This window comes from Phalangium opilio, unplaced genomic scaffold (assembly GCF_054372755.1).
Source record: "Phalangium opilio isolate 3A_F unplaced genomic scaffold, DU_Popi_V2 ptg000031l_1, whole genome shotgun sequence".
Taxonomy (NCBI): Eukaryota; Metazoa; Arthropoda; class Arachnida; order Opiliones; family Phalangiidae; genus Phalangium; species Phalangium opilio.
This window is the reverse complement of record NW_028324158.1, coordinates 526,781-548,145: the sequence shown is the minus strand read 5'-3', so window position 1 is coordinate 548,145 and position 21,365 is coordinate 526,781. Positions and strand designations below refer to the sequence as shown.

The following is a 21,365-nucleotide window of genomic DNA, read 5'->3' as shown; positions in this document are numbered from 1 at the left end:
ATGCCAAAGTTTTTCCACAATACCTGACGACCATTTAATTTTTGAGCTTCCGTGGCGCAATGGTTAGCGCGTTCGGCTGTTAACCGAAAGGTTGGTGGTTCGAGCCCACCCAGGAGCGGTGTTGTGAAATCTCACATGTAACGTAAAAATCCAAAGTTTTTCCACAATACCTGACGAACATTTAATCTTTGGGCTTCCGTTGCGCAATGGTTAACGCCGTCGGCTGTTAACTGAAAGGTTGGTGGTTCGAGCCCATCCGGGAGCGGTGTTGTGAGGTCTTAGATGTAACGTAAAATTCAGAGTTTTTTAAAAATACCTGACGAACATTTAATCTTTGGGCTTCTGTGGCGCAATGGTTACCGCGTTCGGCTGTTAACCGAAAGGTTGGTGGTTCGAGCCCACCCGAGAGCGGTGTTGTGAGATGTCACATGTAACGTAAAAATCCAAAGTTTTTCCACAATACCTGACGAACATTTAATCTTTGGGCTTCCGTTGCGCAATGGTTAACGCCGTCGGCTGTTAACTTAAAGGTTGGTGGTTCGAGCCCATCCGGGAGCGGTGTTGTGAGGTCTTAGATGTAACGTAAAATTCAGAGTTTTTTAAAAATAACTGACGAACATTTAATTTTTGGGCTTCCGTGGCACAATGGTTAGCGCGTTCGGCTGTTAACCGAAAGGTTGGTGGTTCGAGCCCATCCGGGAGCGGTGTTGTGAGGTCTTAGGTGTAACGTAAAATTCAGAGTTTTTTAAAAATACCTGACGAACATTTAATCTTTGGGCTTCTGTGGCGCAATGGTTAGCGCGTTCGGCTGTTAACCGAAAGGTTGGTGGTTCGAGCCCACCCGGGAGCGGTGTTGTGAGATCTCACATGTAACGTAAAAATCCAAAGTTTTTTAAAAATATCTGACGAACATTTAATTTTTGGGCTTCCGTGGCGCAATGGTTAGCGCGTTCAGCTGTTATTCAAAAGGTTTGTGGTTCGAGCCCATCCGGGAGCGGTGTTTTGAAGTCTCGGATGCGACGTAAAAAGTCAGAGTTTTTCCACAATACCTGACGACCATTTCATTTCTGAGCTTCCTTGGCTCGAAGGTTAGCGCGTTCGGATGTTAACCAAAAGGTTGGTGGTTCGAGCCCACCCGGCTGCCGTGTTGTGAAGTCTCAAATGTAACGTAAAAAGCCAAAGTTTTTCCACAATACCTGACGACCGTTTAATTTTTGAGCTTCCGTGGCGCAATGGTTAGCGCGTTCGGCTGTTAACCGAAAGGTTGGTGGTTCGAGCCCACCCGGGAGCGGTGTTGTGAGATCTCAAACGTAATGTCAAATGCCAAAGTTTTTCCACAATACCTGACGACCATTTAATTTTTGAGCTTCCGTGGCGCAATGGTTAGCGCGTTCGGCTGTTAACCGAAAGGTTGGTGGTTCGAGCCCACCCAGGAGCGGTGTTGTGAAATCTCACATGTAACGTAAAAATCCAAAGTTTTTCCACAATACCTGACGAACATTTAATCTTTGGGCTTCCGTTGCGCAATGGTTAACGCCGTCGGCTGTTAACTGAAAGGTTGGTGGTTCGAGCCCATCCGGGAGCGGTGTTGTGAGGTCTTAGATGTAACGTAAAATTCAGAGTTTTTTAAAAATACCTGACGAACATTTAATCTTTGGGCTTCTGTGGCGCAATGGTTAGCGCGTTCGGCTGTTAACCGAAAGGTTGGTGGTTCGAGCCCACCCGAGAGCGGTGTTGTGAGATGTCACATGTAACGTAAAAATCCAAAGTTTTTCCACAATACCTGACGAACATTTAATCTTTGGCTTCCGTTGCGCAATGGTTAACGCCGTCGGCTGTTAACTTAAAGGTTGGTGGTTCGAGCCCATCCGGGAGCGGTGTTGTGAGGTCTTAGATGTAACGTAAAATTCAGAGTTTTTTAAAAATAACTGACGAACATTTAATTTTTGGGCTTCCGTGGCACAATGGTTAGCGCGTTCGGCTGTTAACCGAAAGGTTGGTGGTTCGAGCCCATCCGGAAGCGGTGTTGTGAGGTCTTAGGTGTAACGTAAAATTCAGAGTTTTTTAAAAATACCTGACGAACATTTAATCTTTGGGCTTCTGTGGCGCAATGGTTAGCGCGTTCGGCTGTTAACCGAAAGGTTGGTGGTTCGAGCCCACCCGGGAGCGGTGTTGTGAGATCTCACATGTAACGTAAAAATCCAAAGTTTTTTAAAAATATCTGACGAACATTTAATTTTTGGGCTTCCGTGGCGCAATGGTTAGCGCGTTCAGCTGTTATTCAAAAGGTTTGTGGTTCGAGCCCATCCGGGAGCGGTGTTTTGAAGTCTCGGATGTGACGTAAAAAGTCAGAGTTTTTCCACAATACCTGACGACCATTTCATTTCTGAGCTTCCTTGGCTCGAAGGTTAGCGCGTTCGGATGTTAACCAAAAGGTTGGTGGTTCGAGCCCACCCGGCTGCCGTGTTGTGAAGTCTCAAATGTAACGTAAAAAGCCAAAGTTTTTCCACAATACCTGACGACCGTTTAATTTTTGAGCTTCCGTGGCGCAATGGTTAGCGTGTTCGGCTGTTAACCGAAAGGTTGGTGGTTCGAGCCCACCCGGGAGCGGTGTTGTGAGATCTCAAACGTAATGTCAAATGCCAAAGTTTTTCCACAATACCTGACGACCATTTAATTTTTGAGCTTCCGTGGCGCAATGGTTAGCGCGTTCGGCTGTTAACCGAAAGGTTGGTGGTTCGAGCCCACCCAGGAGCGGTGTTGTGAAATCTCACATGTAACGTAAAAATCCAAAGTTTTTCCACAATACCTGACGAACATTTAATCTTTGGGCTTCCGTTGCGCAATGGTTAACGCCGTCGGCTGTTAACTGAAAGGTTGGTGGTTCGAGCCCATCCGGGAGCGGTGTTGTGAGGTCTTAGATGTAACGTAAAATTCAGAGTTTTTTAAAAATACCTGACGAACATTTAATCTTTGGGCTTCTGTGGCGCAATGGTTAGCGCGTTCGGCTGTTAACCGAAAGGTTGGTGGTTCGAGCCCACCCGAGAGCGGTGTTGTGAGATGTCACATGTAACGTAAAAATCCAAAGTTTTTCCACAATACCTGACGAACATTTAATCTTTGGGCTTCCGTTGCGCAATGGTTAACGCCGTCGGCTGTTAACTTAAAGGTTGGTGGTTCGAGCCCATCCGGGAGCGGTGTTGTGAGGTCTTAGATGTAACGTAAAATTCAGAGTTTTTTAAAAATAACTGACGAACATTTAATTTTTGGGCTTCCGTGGCACAATGGTTAGCGCGTTCGGCTGTTAACCGAAAGGTTGGTGGTTCGAGCCCATCCGGGAGCGGTGTTGTGAGGTCTTAGGTGTAACGTAAAATTCAGAGTTTTTTAAAAATACCTGACGAACATTTAATCTTTGGGCTTCTGTGGCGCAATGGTTAGCGCGTTCGGCTGTTAACCGAAAGGTTGGTGGTTCGAGCCCACCCGGGAGCGGTGTTGTGAGGTCTTAGATGTAACGTAAAATTCAGAGCTTTTAAAAATACCTGACGAACATTTAATCTTTGGGCTTCTGTGGCGCAATGGTTAGCGCGTTCGGCTGTTAACCGAAAGGTTGGTGGTTCGAGCCCACCCGGGAGCGGTGTTGTGAGATGTCACATGTAACGTAAAAATCCAAAGATTTTCCACAATACCTGACGAACATTTAATCTTTGGGCTTCCGTTGCGCAATGGTTAACGCCGTCGGCTGTTAACCGAAAGGTTGGTGGTTCGAGCCCATCCGGGAGCGGTGTTGTGAGGTCTTAGATGTAACGTAAAATTCAGAGTTTTTTAAAAATAACTGACGAACATTTAATTTTTGGGCTTCCGTGGCGCAATGGTTAGCGCGTTCAGCTGTTATTCAAAAGGTTTGTGGTTCGAGCCCATCCGGGAGCGGTGTTTTGAAGTCTCAGATGTGACGTAAAAAGTCAGAGTTTTTCCACAATACCTGACGACCATTTCATTTCTGAGCTTCCTTGGCTCGAAGGTTAGCGCGTTCGGATGTTAACCAAAAGGTTGGTGGTTCGAGCCCACCCGGCTGCCGTGTTGTGAAGTCTCAAATGTAACGTAAAAAGCCAAAGTTTTTCCACAATACCTGACGACCGTTTAATTTTTGAGCTTCCGTGGCGCAATGGTTAGCGCGTTCGGCTGTTAACCGAAAGGTTGGTGGTTCGAGCCCACCCGGGAGCGGTGTTGTGAAATCTTACATGTAACGAAAAAATCCAAAGTTTTTCCACAATACCTGACGAACATTTAATCTTTGGGCTTCCGTTGCGCAATGGTTAACGCCGTCGGCTGTTAACCGAAAGGTTGGTGGTTCGAGCCCATCCGGGAGCGGTGTTGTGAGGTCTTAGATGTAACGTAAAATTCAGAGTTTTTTAAAAATAACTGACGATTATTTAATTTTTTGGCTTCCGTGGCACAATGGTTAGCGCGTTCGGCTGTTAACCGAAAGGTTGGTGGTTCGAGCCCATCCGGGAGCGGTGTTGTTAGGTCTTAGATGTAACGTAAAATTCAGAGTTTTTTAAAAATACCTGACGAACATTTAATCTTTGGGCTTCTGTGGCGCAATGGTTAGCGCGTTCGGCTGTTAACCGAAAGGTTGGTGGTTCGAGCCCACCCGGGAGCGGTGTTGTGAGCTCTCACATGTAACGTAAAATTCAGAGCTTTTAAAAATACCTGACGAACATTTAATCTTTGGGCTTCTGTGGCGCAATGGTTAGCGCGTTCGGCTGTTAACCGAAAGGTTGGTGGTTCGAGCCCACCCGGGAGCGGTGTTGTGAGATGTCACATGTAACGTAAAAATCCAAAGATTTTCCACAATACCTGACGAACATTTAATCTTTGGGCTTCCGTTGCGCAATGGTTAACGCCGTCGGCTGTTAACCGAAAGGTTGGTGGTTCGAGCCCATCCGGGAGCGGTGTTGTGAGGTCTTAGATGTAACGTAAAATTCAGAGTTTTTTAAAAATAACTGACGAACATTTAATTTTTGGGCTTCCGTGGCGCAATGGTTAGCGCGTTCAGCTGTTATTCAAAAGGTTTGTGGTTCGAGCCCATCCGGGAGCGGTGTTTTGAAGTCTCAGATGTGACGTAAAAAGTCAGAGTTTTTCCACAATACCTGACGACCATTTCATTTCTGAGCTTCCTTGGCTCGAAGGTTAGCGCGTTCGGATGTTAACCAAAAGGTTGGTGGTTCGAGCCCACCCGGCTGCCGTGTTGTGAAGTCTCAAATGTAACGTAAAAAGCCAAAGTTTTTCCACAATACCTGACGACCGTTTAATTTTTGAGCTTCCGTGGCGCAATGGTTAGCGCGTTCGGCTGTTAACCGAAAGGTTGGTGGTTCGAGCCCACCCGGGAGCGGTGTTGTGAAATCTCACATGTAACGAAAAAATCCAAAGTTTTTCCACAATACCTGACGAACATTTAATCTTTGGGCTTCCGTTGCGCAATGGTTAACGCCGTCGGCTGTTAACCGAAAGGTTGGTGGTTCGAGCCCATCCGGGAGCGGTGTTGTGAGGTCTTAGATGTAACGTAAAATTCAGAGTTTTTTAAAAATAACTGACGATTATTTAATTTTTTGGCTTCCGTGGCACAATGGTTAGCGCGTTCGGCTGTTAACCGAAAGGTTGGTGGTTCGAGCCCATCCGGGAGCGGTGTTGTTAGGTCTTAGATGTAACGTAAAATTCAGAGTTTTTTAAAAATACCTGACGAACATTTAATCTTTGGGCTTCTGTGGCGCAATGGTTAGCGCGTTCGGCTGTTAACCGAAAGGTTGGTGGTTCGAGCCCACCAGGGAGCGGTGTTGTGAGCTCTCACATGTAACGTAAAATTCAGAGCTTTTAAAAATACCTGACGAACATTTAATCTTTGGGCTTCTGTGGCGCAATGGTTAGCGCGTTCGGCTGTTAACCGAAAGGTTGGTGGTTCGAGCCCACCCGGGAGCGGTGTTGTGAGATGTCACATGTAACGTAAAAATCCAAAGATTTTCCACAATACCTGACGAACATTTAATCTTTGGGCTTCCGTTGCGCAATGGTTAACGCCGTCGGCTGTTAACCGAAAGGTTGGTGGTTCGAGCCCATCCGGGAGCGGTGTTGTGAGGTCTTAGATGTAACGTAAAATTCAGAGTTTTTTAAAAATAACTGACGAACATTTAATTTTTGGGCTTCCGTGGCGCAATGGTTAGCGCGTTCAGCTGTTATTCAAAAGGTTTGTGGTTCGAGCCCATCCGGGAGCGGTGTTTTGAAGTCTCAGATGTGACGTAAAAAGTCAGAGTTTTTCCACAATACCTGACGACCATTTCATTTCTGAGCTTCCTTGGCTCGAAGGTTAGCGCGTTCGGATGTTAACCAAAAGGTTGGTGGTTCGAGCCCACCCGGCTGCCGTGTTGTGAAGTCTCAAATGTAACGTAAAAAGCCAAAGTTTTTCCACAATACCTGACGACCGTTTAATTTTTGAGCTTCCGTGGCGCAATGGTTAGCGCGTTCGGCTGTTAACCGAAAGGTTGGTGGTTCGAGCCCACCCGGGAGCGGTGTTGTGAAATCTCACATGTAACGAAAAAATCCAAAGTTTTTCCACAATACCTGACGAGCATTTAATCTTTGGGCTTCCGTTGCGCAATGGTTAACGCCGTCGGCTGTTAACCGAAAGGTTGGTGGTTCGAGCCCATCCGGGAGCGGTGTTGTGAGGTCTTAGATGTAACGTAAAATTCAGAGTTTTTTAAAAATAACTGACGATTATTTAATTTTTTGGCTTCCGTGGCACAATGGTTAGCGCGTTCGGCTGTTAACCGAAAGGTTGGTGGTTCGAGCCCATCCGGGAGCGGTGTTGTTAGGTCTTAGATGTAACGTAAAATTCAGAGTTTTTTAAAAATACCTGACGAACATTTAATCTTTGGGCTTCTGTGGCGCAATGGTTAGCGCGTTCGGCTGTTAACCGAAAGGTTGGTGGTTCGAGCCCACCAGGGAGCGGTGTTGTGAGCTCTCACATGTAACGTAAAAAGCCAAAGTGTTTCCACAATACCCGACGACCATTTAAATTTTGGGCTTCCGTGGCGCAATGGTTAGCGCGTTCGGCTGTTAACCGAAAGGTTGGTGGTTCGAGCCCATCCGTGAGCGGTGTTTTGAAGTCTCGGATGTGACGTAAAAAGTCAGAGTTTTTCCACAATACCTGACGACCATTTCATTTCTGAGCTTCCTTGGCTCGAAGGTTAGCGCGTTCGGATGTTAACCAAAAGGTTGGTGGTTCGAGCCCACCCGGCTGCCGTGTTGTGAAGTCTCAAATGTAACGTAAAAAGCCAAAGTTTTTCCACAATACCTGACGACCGTTTAATTTTTGAGCTTCCGTGGCGCAATGGTTAGCGTGTTCGGCTGTTAACCGAAAGGTTGGTGGTTCGAGCCCACCCGGGAGCGGTGTTGTGAGATCTCAAACGTAATGTCAAATGCCAAAGTTTTTCCACAATACCTGACGACCATTTAATTTTTGAGCTTCCGTGGCGCAATGGTTAGCGCGTTCGGCTGTTAACCGAAAGCTTGGTGGTTCGAGCCCACCCAGGAGCGGTGTTGTGAAATCTCACATGTAACGTAAAAATCCAAAGTTTTTCCACAATACCTGACGAACATTTAATCTTTGGGCTTCCGTTGCGCAATGGTTAACGCCGTCGGCTGTTAACTGAAAGGTTGGTGGTTCGAGCCCATCCGGGAGCGGTGTTGTGAGGTCTTAGATGTAACGTAAAATTCAGAGTTTTTTAAAAATACCTGACGAACATTTAATCTTTGGGCTTCTGTGGCGCAATGGTTAGCGCGTTCGGCTGTTAACCGAAAGGTTGGTGGTTCGAGCCCACCCGAGAGCGGTGTTGTGAGATGTCACATGTAACGTAAAAATCCAAAGTTTTTCCACAATACCTGACGAACATTTAATCTTTGGGCTTCCGTTGCGCAATGGTTAACGCCGTCGGCTGTTAACTTAAAGGTTGGTGGTTCGAGCCCATCCGGGAGCGGTGTTGTGAGGTCATAGATGTAACGTAAAATTCAGAGTTTTTTAAAAATAACTGACGAACATTTAATTTTTGGGCTTCCGTGGCACAATGGTTAGCGCGTTTGGCTGTTAACCGAAAGGTTGGTGGTTCGAGCCCATCCGGGAGCGGTGTTGTGAGGTCTTAGGTGTAACGTAAAATTCAGAGTTTTTTAAAAATACCTGACGAACATTTAATCTTTGGGCTTCTGTGGCGCAATGGTTAGCGCGTTCGGCTGTTAACCGAAAGGTTGGTGGTTCGAGCCCACCCGGGAGCGGTGTTGTGAGGTCTTAGATGTAACGTAAAATTCAGAGCTTTTAAAAATACCTGACGAACATTTAATCTTTGGGCTTCTGTGGCGCAATGGTTAGCGCGTTCGGCTGTTAACCGAAAGGTTGGTGGTTCGAGCCCACCCGGGAGCGGTGTTTTGAAGTCTCAGATGTGACGTAAAAAGTCAGAGTTTTTCCACAATACCTGACGACCATTTCATTTCTGAGCTTCCTTGGCTCGAAGGTTAGCGCGTTCGGATGTTAACCAAAAGGTTGGTGGTTCGAGCCCACCCGGCTGCCGTGTTGTGAAGTCTCAAAAGTAACGTAAAAAGCCAAAGTTTTTCCACAATACCTGACGACCGTTTAATTTTTGAGCTTCCGTGGCGCAATGGTTAGCGCGTTCGGCTGTTAACCGAAAGGTTGGTGGTTCGAGCCCACCCGGGAGCGGTGTTGTGAAATCTCACATGTAACGAAAAAATCCAAAGTTTTTCCACAATACCTGACGAACATTTAATCCTTGGGCTTCCGTTGCGCAATGGTTAACGCCGTCGGCTGTTAACCGAAAGGTTGGTGGTTCGAGCCCATCCGGGAGCGGTGTTGTGAGGTCTTAGATGTAACGTAAAATTCAGAGTTTTTTAAAAATAACTGACGATTATTTAATTTTTTGGCTTCCGTGGCACAATGGTTAGCGCGTTCGGCTGTTAACCGAAAGGTTGGTGGTTCGAGCCCATCCGGGAGCGGTGTTGTTAGGTCTTAGATGTAACGTAAAATTCAGAGTTTTTTAAAAATACCTGACGAACATTTAATCTTTGGGCTTCTGTGGCGCAATGGTTAGCGCGTTCGGCTGTTAACCGAAAGGTTGGTGGTTCGAGCCCACCCGGGAGCGGTGTTGTGAGCTCTCACATGTAACGTAAAAAGCCAAAGTGTTTCCACAATACCCGACGACCATTTAAATTTTGGGCTTCCGTGGCGCTATGGTTAGCGCGTTCGGCTGTTAACCGAAAGGTTGGTGGTTCGAGCCCATCCGTGAGCGGTGTTGTGAGGTCTCAGATGTGACGTAAAAAGTCAAAGTTTTTCCACAATACCTGACGAACATTTAATCTTTGGGCTTCCGTGGCACAATGGTTAGCGCGTTCGGCTGTTAACCGAAAGGTTGGTGGTTCGAGCCCATCCGGGAGCGGTGTTGTGAGGTCTTAGATGTAACGTAAAATTCAGAGTTTTTTAAAAATACCTGACGAACATTTAATCTTTGGGCTTCTGTGGCGCAATGGTTAGCGCGTTCGGCTGTTAACCGAAAGGTTGGTGGTTCGAGCCCACCCGGGAGCGGTGTTGTGAGATGTCACATGTAACGTAAAAATCCAAAGATTTTCCACAATACGTGACGAACATTTAATCTTTGGGCTTCCGTTGCGCAATGGTTAACGCCGTCGGCTGTTAACCGAAAGGTTGGTGGTTCGAGCCCATCCGGGAGCGGTGTTGTGAGGTCTTAGATGTAACGTAAAATTCAGAGTTTTTTAAAAATAACTGACGAACATTTAATTTTTGGGCTTCCGTGGCGCAATGGTTAGCGCGTTCAGCTGTTATTCAAAAGGTTTGTGGTTCGAGCCCATCCGGGAGCGGTGTTTTGAAGTCTCAGATGTGACGTAAAAAGTCAGAGTTTTTCCACAATACCTGACGAACATTTAATCTTTGGGCTTCCGTTGCGCAATGGTTAACGCCGTCGGCTGTTAACTGAAAGGTTGGTGGTTCGAGCCCATCCGGGAGCGGTGTTGTGAGGTCTTAGATGTAACGTAAAATTCAGAGCTTTTAAAAATACCTGACGAACATTTAATCTTTGGGCTTCCGTGGCACAATGGTTAGCGCGTTCGGCTGTTAACCGAAAGGTTGGTGGTTCGAGCCCATCCGGGAGCGGTGTTGTGAGGTCTTAGATGTAACGTAAAATTCAGAGTTTTTTAAAAATACCTGACGAACATTTAATCTTTGGGCTTCTGTGGCGCAATGGTTAGCGCGTTCGGCTGTTAACCGAAAGGTTGGTGGTTCGAGCCCACCCGGGAGCGGTGTTGTGAGATGTCACATGTAACGTAAAAATCCAAAGATTTTCCACAATACCTGACGAACATTTAATCTTTGGGCTTCCGTTGCGCAATGGTTAACGCCGTCGGCTGTTAACCGAAAGGTTGGTGGTTCGAGCCCATCCGGGAGCGGTGTTGTGAGGTCTTAGATGTAACGTAAAATTCAGAGTTTTTTAAAAATAACTGACGAACATTTAATTTTTGGGCTTCCGTGGCGCAATGGTTAGCGCGTTCAGCTGTTATTCAAAAGGTTTGTGGTTCGAGCCCATCCGGGAGCGGTGTTTTGAAGTCTCAGATGTGACGTAAAAAGTCAGAGTTTTTCCACAATACCTGACGAACATTTAATCTTTGGGCTTCCGTTGCGCAATGGTTAACGCCGTCGGCTGTTAACTGAAAGGTTGGTGGTTCGAGCCCATCCGGGAGCGGTGTTGTGAGGTCTTAGATGTAACGTAAAATTCAGAGTTTTTTAAAAATACCTGACGAACATTTAATCTTTGGGCTTCTGTGGCGCAATGGTTAGCGCGTTCGGCTGTTAACCGAAAGGTTGGTGGTTCGAGCCCACCCGAGAGCGGTGTTGTGAGATGTCACATGTAACGTAAAAATCCAAAGTTTTTCCACAATACCTGACGAACATTTAATCTTTGGGCTTCCGTTGCGCAATGGTTAACGCCGTCGGCTGTTAACTTAAAGGTTGGTGGTTCGAGCCCATCCGGGAGCGGTGTTGTGAGGTCTTAGATGTAACGTAAAATTCAGAGTTTTTTAAAAATAACTGACGAACATTTAATTTTTGGGCTTCCGTGGCACAATGGTTAGCGCGTTCGGCTGTTAACCGAAAGGTTGGTGGTTCGAGCCCATCCGGGAGCGGTGTTGTGAGGTCTTAGGTGTAACGTAAAATTCAGAGTTTTTTAAAAATACCTGACGAACATTTAATCTTTGGGCTTCTGTGGCGCAATGGTTAGCGCGTTCGGCTGTTAACCGAAAGGTTGGTGGTTCGAGCCCACCCGGGAGCGGTGTTGTGAGGTCTTAGATGTAACGTAAAATTCAGAGCTTTTAAAAATACCTGACGAACATTTAATCTTTGGGCTTCTGTGGCGCAATGGTTAGCGCGTTCGGCTGTTAACCGAAAGGTTGGTGGTTCGAGCCCACCCGGGAGCGGTGTTGTGAGATGTCACATGTAACGTAAAAATCCAAAGATTTTCCACAATACCTGACGAACATTTAATCTTTGGGCTTCCGTTGCGCAATGGTTAACGCCGTCGGCTGTTAACCGAAAGGTTGGTGGTTCGAGCCCATCCGGGAGCGGTGTTGTGAGGTCTTAGATGTAACGTAAAATTCAGAGTTTTTTAAAAATAACTGACGAACATTTAATTTTTGGGCTTCCGTGGCGCAATGGTTAGCGCGTTCAGCTGTTATTCAAAAGGTTTGTGGTTCGAGCCCATCCGGGAGCGGTGTTTTGAAGTCTCAGATGTGACGTAAAAAGTCAGAGTTTTTCCACAATTCCTGACGACCATTTCATTTCTGAGCTTCCTTGGCTCGAAGGTTAGCGCGTTCGGATGTTAACCAAAAGGTTGGTGGTTCGAGCCCACCCGGCTGCCGTGTTGTGAAGTCTCAAATGTAACGTAAAAAGCCAAAGTTTTTCCACAATACCTGACGACCGTTTAATTTTTGAGCTTCCGTGGCGCAATGGTTAGCGCGTTCGGCTGTTAACCGAAAGGTTGGTGGTTCGAGCCCACCCGGGAGCGGTGTTTTGAAATCTCACATGTAACGAAAAAATCCAAAGTTTTTCCACAATACCTGACGAACATTTAATCTTTGGGCTTCCGTTGCGCAATGGTTAACGCCGTCGGCTGTTAACCGAAAGGTTGGTGGTTCGAGCCCATCCGGGAGCGGTGTTGTGAGGTCTTAGATGTAACGTAAAATTCAGAGTTTTTTAAAAATAACTGACGATTATTTAATTTTTTGGCTTCCGTGGCACAATGGTTAGCGCGTTCGGCTGTTAACCGAAAGGTTGGTGGTTCGAGCCCATCCGGGAGCGGTGTTGTTAGGTCTTAGATGTAACGTAAAATTCAGAGTTTTTTAAAAATACCTGACGAACATTTAATCTTTGGGCTTCTGTGGCGCAATGGTTAGCGCGTTCGGCTGTTAACCGAAAGGTTGGTGGTTCGAGCCCACCCGGGAGCGGTGTTGTGAGCTCTCACATGTAACGTAAAAAGCCAAAGTGTTTCCACAATACCCGACGACCATTTAAATTTTGGGCTTCCGTGGCGCAATGGTTAGCGCGTTCGGCTGTTAACCGAAAGGTTGGTGGTTCGAGCCCATCCGTGAGCGGTGTTGTGAGGTCTCAGATGTGACGTAAAAAGTCAAAGTTTTTCCACAATACCTGACGAACATTTAATCTTTGGGCTTCCGTGGCACAATGGTTAGCGCGTTCGGCTGTTAACCGAAAGGTTGGTGGTTCGAGCCCATCCGGGAGCGGTGTTGTGAGGTCTTAGATGTAACGTAAAATTCAGAGTTTTTTAAAAATACCTGACGAACATTTAATCTTTGGGCTTCTGTGGCGCAATGGTTAGCGCGTTCGGCTGTTAACCGAAAGGTTGGTGGTTCGAGCCCACCCGGGAGCGGTGTTGTGAGATGTCACATGTAACGTAAAAATCCAAAGATTTTCCACAATACCTGACGAACATTTAATCTTTGGGCTTCCGTTGCGCAATGGTTAACGCCGTCGGCTGTTAACCGAAAGGTTGGTGGTTCGAGCCCATCCGGGAGCGGTGTTGTGAGGTCTTAGATGTAACGTAAAATTCAGAGTTTTTTAAAAATAACTGACGAACATTTAATTTTTGGGCTTCCGTGGCGCAAAGGTTAGAGCGTTCAGCTGTTATTCAAAAGGTTTGTGGTTCGAGCCCATCCGGGAGCGGTGTTGTGAAGTCTCAGATGTGACGTAAATAGTCAAAGTTTTTCCACAATACCTGACGAACATTTAATCTTTGGGCTTCCGTTGCACAATGGTTAACGCCGTCGGCTGTTAACCGAAAGGTTGGTGGTTCGAGCCCATCCGGGAGCGGTGTTGTGAATCTTTGGGCTTCCGTTGCACAATGGTTAACGCCGTCGGCTGTCAACCGAAAGGTTGGTGGTTCGAGCCCATCCAGGAGCGGTGTTGTGAGGTCTTAGATGTAACGTAAAATTCAGAGTTTTTTAAAAATAACTGACGAACATTTAATTTTTGGTCTTCCGTGGCGCAATGGTTAGAGCGTTCAGCTGTTATTCAAAAGGTTTGTGGTTCGAGCCCATCCGGGAGCGGTGTTGTGAAGTCTCAGATGTGACGTAAAAAGTCAAAGTTTTTCCACAATACCTGACGAACATTTAATCTTTGGGCTTCCGTGTCGCAATGGTTAGCGCGTTCGGCTGTTAACCGAAAGGTTGGTGGTTCGAGCCCACCCGGGAGCGGTGTTGTGAGATCTCACATGTAACGTAAAAATCCAAAGTTTTTCCACAATACCTGACGAACATTTAATTTTTGGGATTCCGTGGCGCAATGGTTAGCGCGTTCGGCTGTTAACCGAAAGGTTGGTGGTTCGAGCCCACCCAAGAGCGGTGTTGTGAAATCTCACATGAAACGTAAAAAGCCAAAGTGTTTCCACGATACCTGACGAACATTTAATTTTTGGGCTTCCGTGGCGCAATGGCTAGCGCGTTCGGCTGTTAACCGAAAGGTTGGCGGTTCGAGCCCAGCCAAGAGCGGTGTTGTGAAATCTCACATGTAACGTAAAAATCCAAAGTTTTTCCACAATACCTGACGAACATTTAATCGTTAGGCTTCCGTTGCGCAATGGTTAAAGCCGTCGGCTGTTACCGAAAGGTTGGTGGTTCGAGCCCATCCGGGAGCGGTGTTGTGAGGTCTTAGATGTAACGTAAAAAGCCAAAGTTTTTCAACAATACCTGACGACCATTTAGTTTTTGGGCTTCCGTGGCGCAAAGGTTAGAGCGTTCAGCTGTTATTCAAAAGGTTTGTGGTTCGAGCCCATCCGGGAGCGGTGTTGTGAAGTCTCAGATGTGACGTAAATAGTCAAAGTTTTTCCACAATACCTGACGAACATTTAATCTTTGGGCTTCCGTTGCACAATGGTTAACGCCGTCGGCTGTTAACCGAAAGGTTGGTGGTTCGAGCCCATCCGGGAGCGGTGTTGTGAATCTTTGGGCTTCCGTTGCACAATGGTTAACGCCGTCGGCTGTCAACCGAAAGGTTGGTGGTTCGAGCCCATCCAGGAGCGGTGTTGTGAGGTCTTAGATGTAACGTAAAAAGTCAAAGTTTTTCCACAATACCTGACGAACATTTAATTTTTGGGATTCCGTGGCGCAATGGTTAGCGCGTTCGGCTGTTAACCGAAAGGTTGGTGGTTCGAGCCCACCCAAGAGCGGTGTTGTGAAATCTCACATGAAACGTAAAAAGCCAAAGTGTTTCCACGATACCTGACGAACATTTAATTTTTGGGCTTCCGTGGCGCAATGGCTAGCGCGTTCGGCTGTTAACCGAAAGGTTGGCGGTTCGAGCCCACCCAAGAGCGGTGTTGTGAAATCTCACATGTAACGTAAAAATCCAAAGTTTTTCCACAATACCTGACGAACATTTAATCGTTGGGCTTCCGTTGCGCAATGGTTAACGCCGTCGGCTGTTACCGAAAGGTTGGTGGTTCGAGCCCATCCGGGAGCGGTGTTGTGAGGTCTTAGATGTAACGTAAAAAGCCAAAGTTTTTCAACAATACCTGACGACCATTTAGTTTTTGGGCTTCCGTGGCGCAAAGGTTAGAGCGTTCAGCTGTTATTCAAAAGGTTTGTGGTTCGAGCCCATCCGGGAGCGGTGTTGTGAAGTCTCAGATGTGACGTAAATAGTCAAAGTTTTTCCACAATACCTGACGAACATTTAATCTTTGGGCTTCCGTGTCGCAATGGTTAGCGCGTTCGGCTGTTAACCGAAAGGTTGGTGGTTCGAGCCCACCCGGGAGCGGTGTTGTGAGATCTCACATGTAACGTAAAAATCCAAAGTTTTTCCACAATACCTGACGAACATTTAATTTTTGGGATTCCGTGGCGCAATGGTTAGCGCGTTCGGCTGTTAACCGAAAGGTTGGTGGTTCGAGCCCACCCAAGAGCGGTGTTGTGAAATCTCACATGAAACGTAAAAAGCCAAAGTGTTTCCACGATACCTGACGAACATTTAATTTTTGGGCTTCCGTGGCGCAATGGCTAGCGCGTTCGGCTGTTAACCGAAAGGTTGGCGGTTCGAGCCCACCCAAGAGCGGTGTTGTGAAATCTCACATGTAACGTAAAAATCCAAAGTTTTTCCACAATACCTGACGAACATTTAATCGTTGGGCTTCCGTTGCGCAATGGTTAACGCCGTCGGCTGTTACCGAAAGGTTGGTGGTTCGAGCCCATCCGGGAGCGGTGTTGTGAGGTCTTAGATGTAACGTAAAAAGCCAAAGTTTTTCAACAATACCTGACGACCATTTAGTTTTTGGGCTTCCGTGGCTCAATTGGCTAGCGCGTTCGGCTGTTAACCAATAGGTTGGTGGTTCGAGACCACCCGGGAGCGGAGTTGTGAAATCTCACAGGTAACGTAAAAATCCAAAGTTTTTCCACAATACCTGACGAACATTTAATCTTTGGGCTTCCGTTGCGCAATGGTTAACGCCGTCGGCTGTTAACCGAAAGGTTTGGTGGTTCGAGCCCATTCGGGAGCGGTGTTGTGACGTCTTAGATGTAACGTAAAATTCAGAGTTTTTTAAAAATAACTGACGAACATTTAATTTTTGGGCTTTCGTGGCGCAATGGTTAGAGCGTTCAGCTGTTAATCAAAAGGTTTGTGGTTCGAGCCCACCCAAGAGCGGTGTTGTGAAATCTCACATGTAACGTAAAAATCCAAAGTTTTTCCACAATACCTGACGAACATTTAATCGTTGGGCTTCCGTTGCGCAATGGTTAACGCCGTCGGCTGTTACCGAAAGGTTGGTGGTTCGAGCCCATCCGGGAGCGGTGTTGTGAGGTCTTAGATGTAACGTAAAAAGCCAAAGTTTTTCAACAATACCTGACGACCATTTAGTTTTTGGGCTTCCGTGGCTCAATTGGCTAGCGCGTTCGGCTGTTAACCAATAGGTTGGTGGTTCGAGACCACCCGGGAGCGGAGTTGTGAAATCTCACAGGTAACGTAAAAATCCAAAGTTTTTCCACAATACCTGACGAACATTTAATCTTTGGGCTTCCGTTGCGCAATGGTTAACGCCGTCGGCTGTTAACCGAAAGGTTTGGTGGTTCGAGCCCATTCGGGAGCGGTGTTGTGACGTCTTAGATGTAACGTAAAATTCAGAGTTTTTTAAAAATAACTGACGAACATTTAATTTTTGGGCTTTCGTGGCGCAATGGTTAGAGCGTTCAGCTGTTAATCAAAAGGTTTGTGGTTCGAGCCCATCCGGGAGTGGTGTTGTGAAGTCTCAGATGTGACGTAAAAAGTCAAAGTTTTTCCACAATACCTGACGAACATTTAATCTTTGGGCTTCCGTTGCGCAATGGTTAACGCCGTCGGCTGTTAACCAAAAGGTTGGTGGTTCGAGCCCATCCGGGAGCGGTGTTTTAAAGTCTCGGATGTGACGTAAAAAGTCAGAGTTTTTCCACAATACTTGACGACCATTTCATTTCTGAGCTTCCTTGGCTCGAAGGTTAGCGCGTTCGGATGTTAACCAAAAGGTTGGTGGTTCGAGCCCACCCGGGAGCGGTGTTGTGAAATCTCACAGGTAACGTAAAAATCCAAAGTTTTTCCACAATACCTGACGAACATTTAATCTTTGGCCTTCCGTTGCGCAATGGTTAACGCCGTCGGCTGTTAACCGAAAGGTTGGTGGTTCGAGCCCACCCGGGAGCGGTGTTGTGAAATCTCACAGGTAACGTAAAAATCCAAAGTTTTTCCACAATACCTGACGAACATTTAATCTTTGGGCTTCCGTTGCGCAATGGTTAACGCCGTCGGGTGTTAACCGAAAGGTTGGTGGTTCGAGCCCATCCGGGAGCGGTGTTGTGAGGTCTTAGATGTAACGTAAAATTCAGAGTTTTTTAAAAATAACTGACGAACATTTAATTTTTGGGCTTTCGTGGCGCAATGGTTAGCGCGTTTAGCTGTTATTCAAAAGGTTTGTGGTTCGAGCCCATCCGGGAGCGGTGTTGTGAAGTCTCAGATGTGACGTAAAAAGTCAGATCTTTTCCACGATACCTGACGTCCATTTCATTTCTGATCTTCCTTGGCTCGAAGGTTAGCGCGTTCGGATGTTAACCGAAAGGTTGGTGGTTCGAGCCCACCCGGGAGCCGTGTTGTGAAGTCTCAAATGTAACGTAAAAAGCCAAAGTTTTTCCACAATACCTGACGAACATTTAATCTTTGGGCTTCCGTGGCGCAATGGTTAGCGCGTTCGGCTGTTAACCGAAAGGTTGGTGGTTCGAGCCCACCCGGGAGCGGTGTTGTGAGCTCTCACATGAAACGTAAAAAGCCAAAGTGTTTCCACGATACCCGACGACCATTTAATTTTTGGGCTTCCGTGGCGCAATGGTTAGCGCGTTCGGCTGTTAACCGAAAGGTTGGTGGTTCGAGCCCATCCGGGAGCGGTGTTGTGAGGTCTCAGATGTGACGTAAAAAGTCGAAGTTTTTCCACAATACCTGACGAACATTTAATTTTTTGGCTTCCGTGGCGCAATGGTTAGCGCGTTCGGCTGTTAACCGAAAGGTTGGTGGTTCGAGCCCACCCGGGAGCGGTGTTGTGAAATCTCACAGGTAACGTAAAAATCCAAAGTTTTTCCACAATACCTGACGAACATTTAATCTTTGGGCTTCCGTTGCGCAATGGTTAACGCCGTCGGCTGTTAACCGAAAGGTTGGTGGTTCGAGCCCATCCGGGAGCTGTGTTGTGAGGTCTTAGATGTAACGTAAAATTCAGAGTTTTTTAAAAATAACTGACGAACATTTAATTTTTTGGCTTCCGTGGCGCAAAGGTTAGAGCGTTCAGCTGTTATTCAAAAGGTTTGTGGTTCGAGCCCATCCGGGAGCGGTGTTGTGAAGTCTCAGATGTGACGTAAATAGTCAAAGTTTTTCCACAATACCTGACGAACATTTAATCTTTGGGCTTCCGTTGCGCAATGGTTAACGCCGTCGGCTGTTAACCGAAAGGTTTGGTGGTTCGAGCCCATTCGGGAGCGGTGTTATGACGTCTTAGATGTAACGTAAAATTCAGAGTTTTTTAAAAATAACTGACGAACATTTAATTTTTGGGCTTTCGTGGCGCAATGGTTAGAGCGTTCAGCTGTTAATCAAAAGGTTTGTGGTTCGAGCCCATCCGGGAGTGGTGTTGTGAAGTCTCAGATGTGACGTAAAAAGTCAAAGTTTTTCCACAATACCTGACGAACATTTAATCTTTGGGCTTCCGTTGCGCAATGGTTAACGCCGTCGGCTGTTAACCAAAAGGTTGGTGGTTCGAGCCCATCCGGGAGCGGTGTTTTAAAGTCTCGGATGTGACGTAAAAAGTCAGAGTTTTTCCACAATACTTGACGACCATTTCATTTCTGAGCTTCCTTGGCTCGAAGGTTAGCGCGTTCGGATGTTAACCAAAAGGTTGGTGGTTCGAGCCCACCCGGGAGCGGTGTTGTGAAATCTCACAGGTAACGTAAAAATCCAAAGTTTTTCCACAATACCTGACGAACATTTAATCTTTGGCCTTCCGTTGCGCAATGGTTAACGCCGTCGGCTGTTAACCGAAAGGTTGGTGGTTCGAGCCCACCCGGGAGCGGTGTTGTGAAATCTCACAGGTAACGTAAAAATCCAAAGTTTTTCCACAATACCTGACGAACATTTAATCTTTGGGCTTCCGTTGCGCAATGGTTAACGCCGTCGGGTGTTAACCGAAAGGTTGGTGGTTCGAGCCCATCCGGGAGCGGTGTTGTGAGGTCTTAGATGTAACGTAAAATTCAGAGTTTTTTAAAAATAACTGACGAACATTTAATTTTTGGGCTTTCGTGGCGCAATGGTTAGCGCGTTTAGCTGTTATTCAAAAGGTTTGTGGTTCGAGCCCATCCGGGAGCGGTGTTGTGAAGTCTCAGATGTGACGTAAAAAGTCAGATCTTTTCCACGATACCTGACGTCCATTTCATTTCTGAGCTTCCTTGGCTCGAAGGTTAGCGCGTTCGGATGTTAACCGAAAGGTTGGTGGTTCGAGCCCACCCGGGAGCCGTGTTGTGAAGTCTCAAATGTAACGTAAAAAGCCAAAGTTTTTCCACAATACCTGACGAACATTTAATCTTTGGGCTTCCGTGGCGCAATGGTTAGCGCGTTCGGCTGTTAACCGAAAGGTTGGTGGTTCGAGCCCACCCGGGAGCGGTGTTGTGAGCTCTCACATGAAACGTAAAAAGCCAAAGTGTTTCCACGATACCCGACGACCATTTAATTTTTGGGCTTCCGTGGCGCAATGGTTAGCGCGTTCGGCTGTTAACCGAAAGGTTGGTGGTTCGAGCCCATCCGGGAGCGGTGTTGTGAGGTCTCAGATGTGACGTAAAAAGTCGAAGTTTTTCCACAATACCTGACGAACATTTAATTTTTTGGCTTCCGTGGCGCAATGGTTAGCGCGTTCGGCTGTTAACCGAAAGGTTGGTGGTTCGAGCCCACCCGGGAGCGGTGTTGTGAAATCTCACAGGTAACGTAAAAATCCAAAGTTTTTCCACAATACCTGACGAACATTTAATCTTTGGGCTTCCGTTGCGCAATGGTTAACGCCGTCGGCTGTTAACCGAAAGGTTGGTGGTTCGAGCCCATCCGGGAGCTGTGTTGTGAGGTCTTAGATGTAACGTAAAATTCAGAGTTTTTTAAAAATAACTGACGAACATTTAATTTTTTGGCTTCCGTGGCGCAAAGGTTAGAGCGTTCAGCTGTTATTCAAAAGGTTTGTGGTTCGAGCCCATCCGGGAGCGGTGTTGTGAAGTCTCAGATGTGACGTAAATAGTCAAAGTTTTTCCACAATACCTGACGAACATTTAATCTTTGGGCTTCCGTTGCACAATGGTTAACGCCGTCGGCTGTTAACCGAAAGGTTGGTGGTTCGAGCCCATCCGGGAGCGGTGTTGTGAGGTCTTAGATGTAACGTAAAATTCTGAGTTTTTTAAAAATAACTGACGAACATTTAATTTTTGGTCTTCCGTGGCGCAATGGTTAGAGCGTTCAGCTGTTATTCAAAAGGTTTGTGGTTCGAGCCCATCCGGGAGCGGTGTTGTGAAGTCTCAGATGTGACGTAAAAAGTCAAAGTTTTTCCACAATACCTGACGAACATTTAATCTTTGGGCTTCCGTGGCGCAATGGTTAGCGCGTTCGGCTGTTAACCGAAAGGTTGGCGGTTCGAGCCCACCCGGGAGCGGTGTTGTGAGATCTCACATGTAACGTAAAAATCCAAAGTTTTTCCACAATACCTGACGAACATTTAATCTTTGGGCTTCCGTTGCGCAATGGTTAACGCCGTCGGCTGTTAACCGAAAGGTTGGTGGTTCGAGCCCATCCGGGAGCGGTGTTGTGAGGTCTTAGATGTAACGTAAAATTCTGAGTTTTTTAAAAATAACTGACGAACATTTAATTTTTGGTCTTCCGTGGCGCAATGGTTAGAGCGTTCAGCTGTTATTCAAAAGGTTTGTGGTTCGAGCCCATCCGGGAGCGGTGTTGTGAAGTCTCAGATGTGACGTAAAAAGTCAAAGTTTTTCCACAATACCTGACGAACATTTAATATTTGGGCTTCCGTGGCGCAATGGTTAGCGCGTTCGGCTGTTAACCGAAAGGTTGGTGGTTCGAGCCCATCCGGGAGCGGTGTTTTGAAGTCTCGGATGTGACGTAAAAAGTCAGAGTTTTTCCACAATACCTGACGACCATTTCATTTCTGAGCTTCCTTGGCTCGAAGTCTAGCGCGTTC

General features: G+C 46.7%; 10 non-coding genes across 10 annotated transcripts; all 10 read left to right on the top strand.

Annotated features, from left to right (window-relative positions):
* The first annotated feature begins 1,218 nt into the window (after positions 1 to 1,218).
* On the top strand, positions 1,219 to 1,291 carry TRNAN-GUU (transfer RNA asparagine (anticodon GUU)). Its single transcript has one exon. It is a non-coding gene; the product is annotated as a tRNA-Asn (tRNA).
* A 2,857-nt stretch (positions 1,292 to 4,148) lies between these two features.
* Positions 4,149 to 4,221, top strand: TRNAN-GUU (transfer RNA asparagine (anticodon GUU)). Its single transcript has one exon. It is a non-coding gene; the product is annotated as a tRNA-Asn (tRNA).
* Positions 4,222 to 5,319: 1,098 nt separating this feature from the next.
* TRNAN-GUU (transfer RNA asparagine (anticodon GUU)) lies at positions 5,320 to 5,392 on the top strand. Its single transcript has one exon. It is a non-coding gene; the product is annotated as a tRNA-Asn (tRNA).
* A 1,098-nt stretch (positions 5,393 to 6,490) lies between these two features.
* On the top strand, positions 6,491 to 6,563 carry TRNAN-GUU (transfer RNA asparagine (anticodon GUU)). Its single transcript has one exon. It is a non-coding gene; the product is annotated as a tRNA-Asn (tRNA).
* A 2,125-nt stretch (positions 6,564 to 8,688) lies between these two features.
* Positions 8,689 to 8,761, top strand: TRNAN-GUU (transfer RNA asparagine (anticodon GUU)). Its single transcript has one exon. It is a non-coding gene; the product is annotated as a tRNA-Asn (tRNA).
* Positions 8,762 to 12,055: 3,294 nt separating this feature from the next.
* TRNAN-GUU (transfer RNA asparagine (anticodon GUU)) lies at positions 12,056 to 12,128 on the top strand. The gene has a single exon. It is a non-coding gene; the product is annotated as a tRNA-Asn (tRNA).
* Positions 12,129 to 17,813: 5,685 nt separating this feature from the next.
* Positions 17,814 to 17,886, top strand: TRNAN-GUU (transfer RNA asparagine (anticodon GUU)). Its single transcript has one exon. It is a non-coding gene; the product is annotated as a tRNA-Asn (tRNA).
* A 221-nt stretch (positions 17,887 to 18,107) lies between these two features.
* On the top strand, positions 18,108 to 18,180 carry TRNAN-GUU (transfer RNA asparagine (anticodon GUU)). The gene has a single exon. It is a non-coding gene; the product is annotated as a tRNA-Asn (tRNA).
* A 1,542-nt stretch (positions 18,181 to 19,722) lies between these two features.
* On the top strand, positions 19,723 to 19,795 carry TRNAN-GUU (transfer RNA asparagine (anticodon GUU)). Its single transcript has one exon. It is a non-coding gene; the product is annotated as a tRNA-Asn (tRNA).
* A 221-nt stretch (positions 19,796 to 20,016) lies between these two features.
* Positions 20,017 to 20,089, top strand: TRNAN-GUU (transfer RNA asparagine (anticodon GUU)). The gene has a single exon. It is a non-coding gene; the product is annotated as a tRNA-Asn (tRNA).
* The last annotated feature ends 1,276 nt before the right edge of the window (positions 20,090 to 21,365 follow it).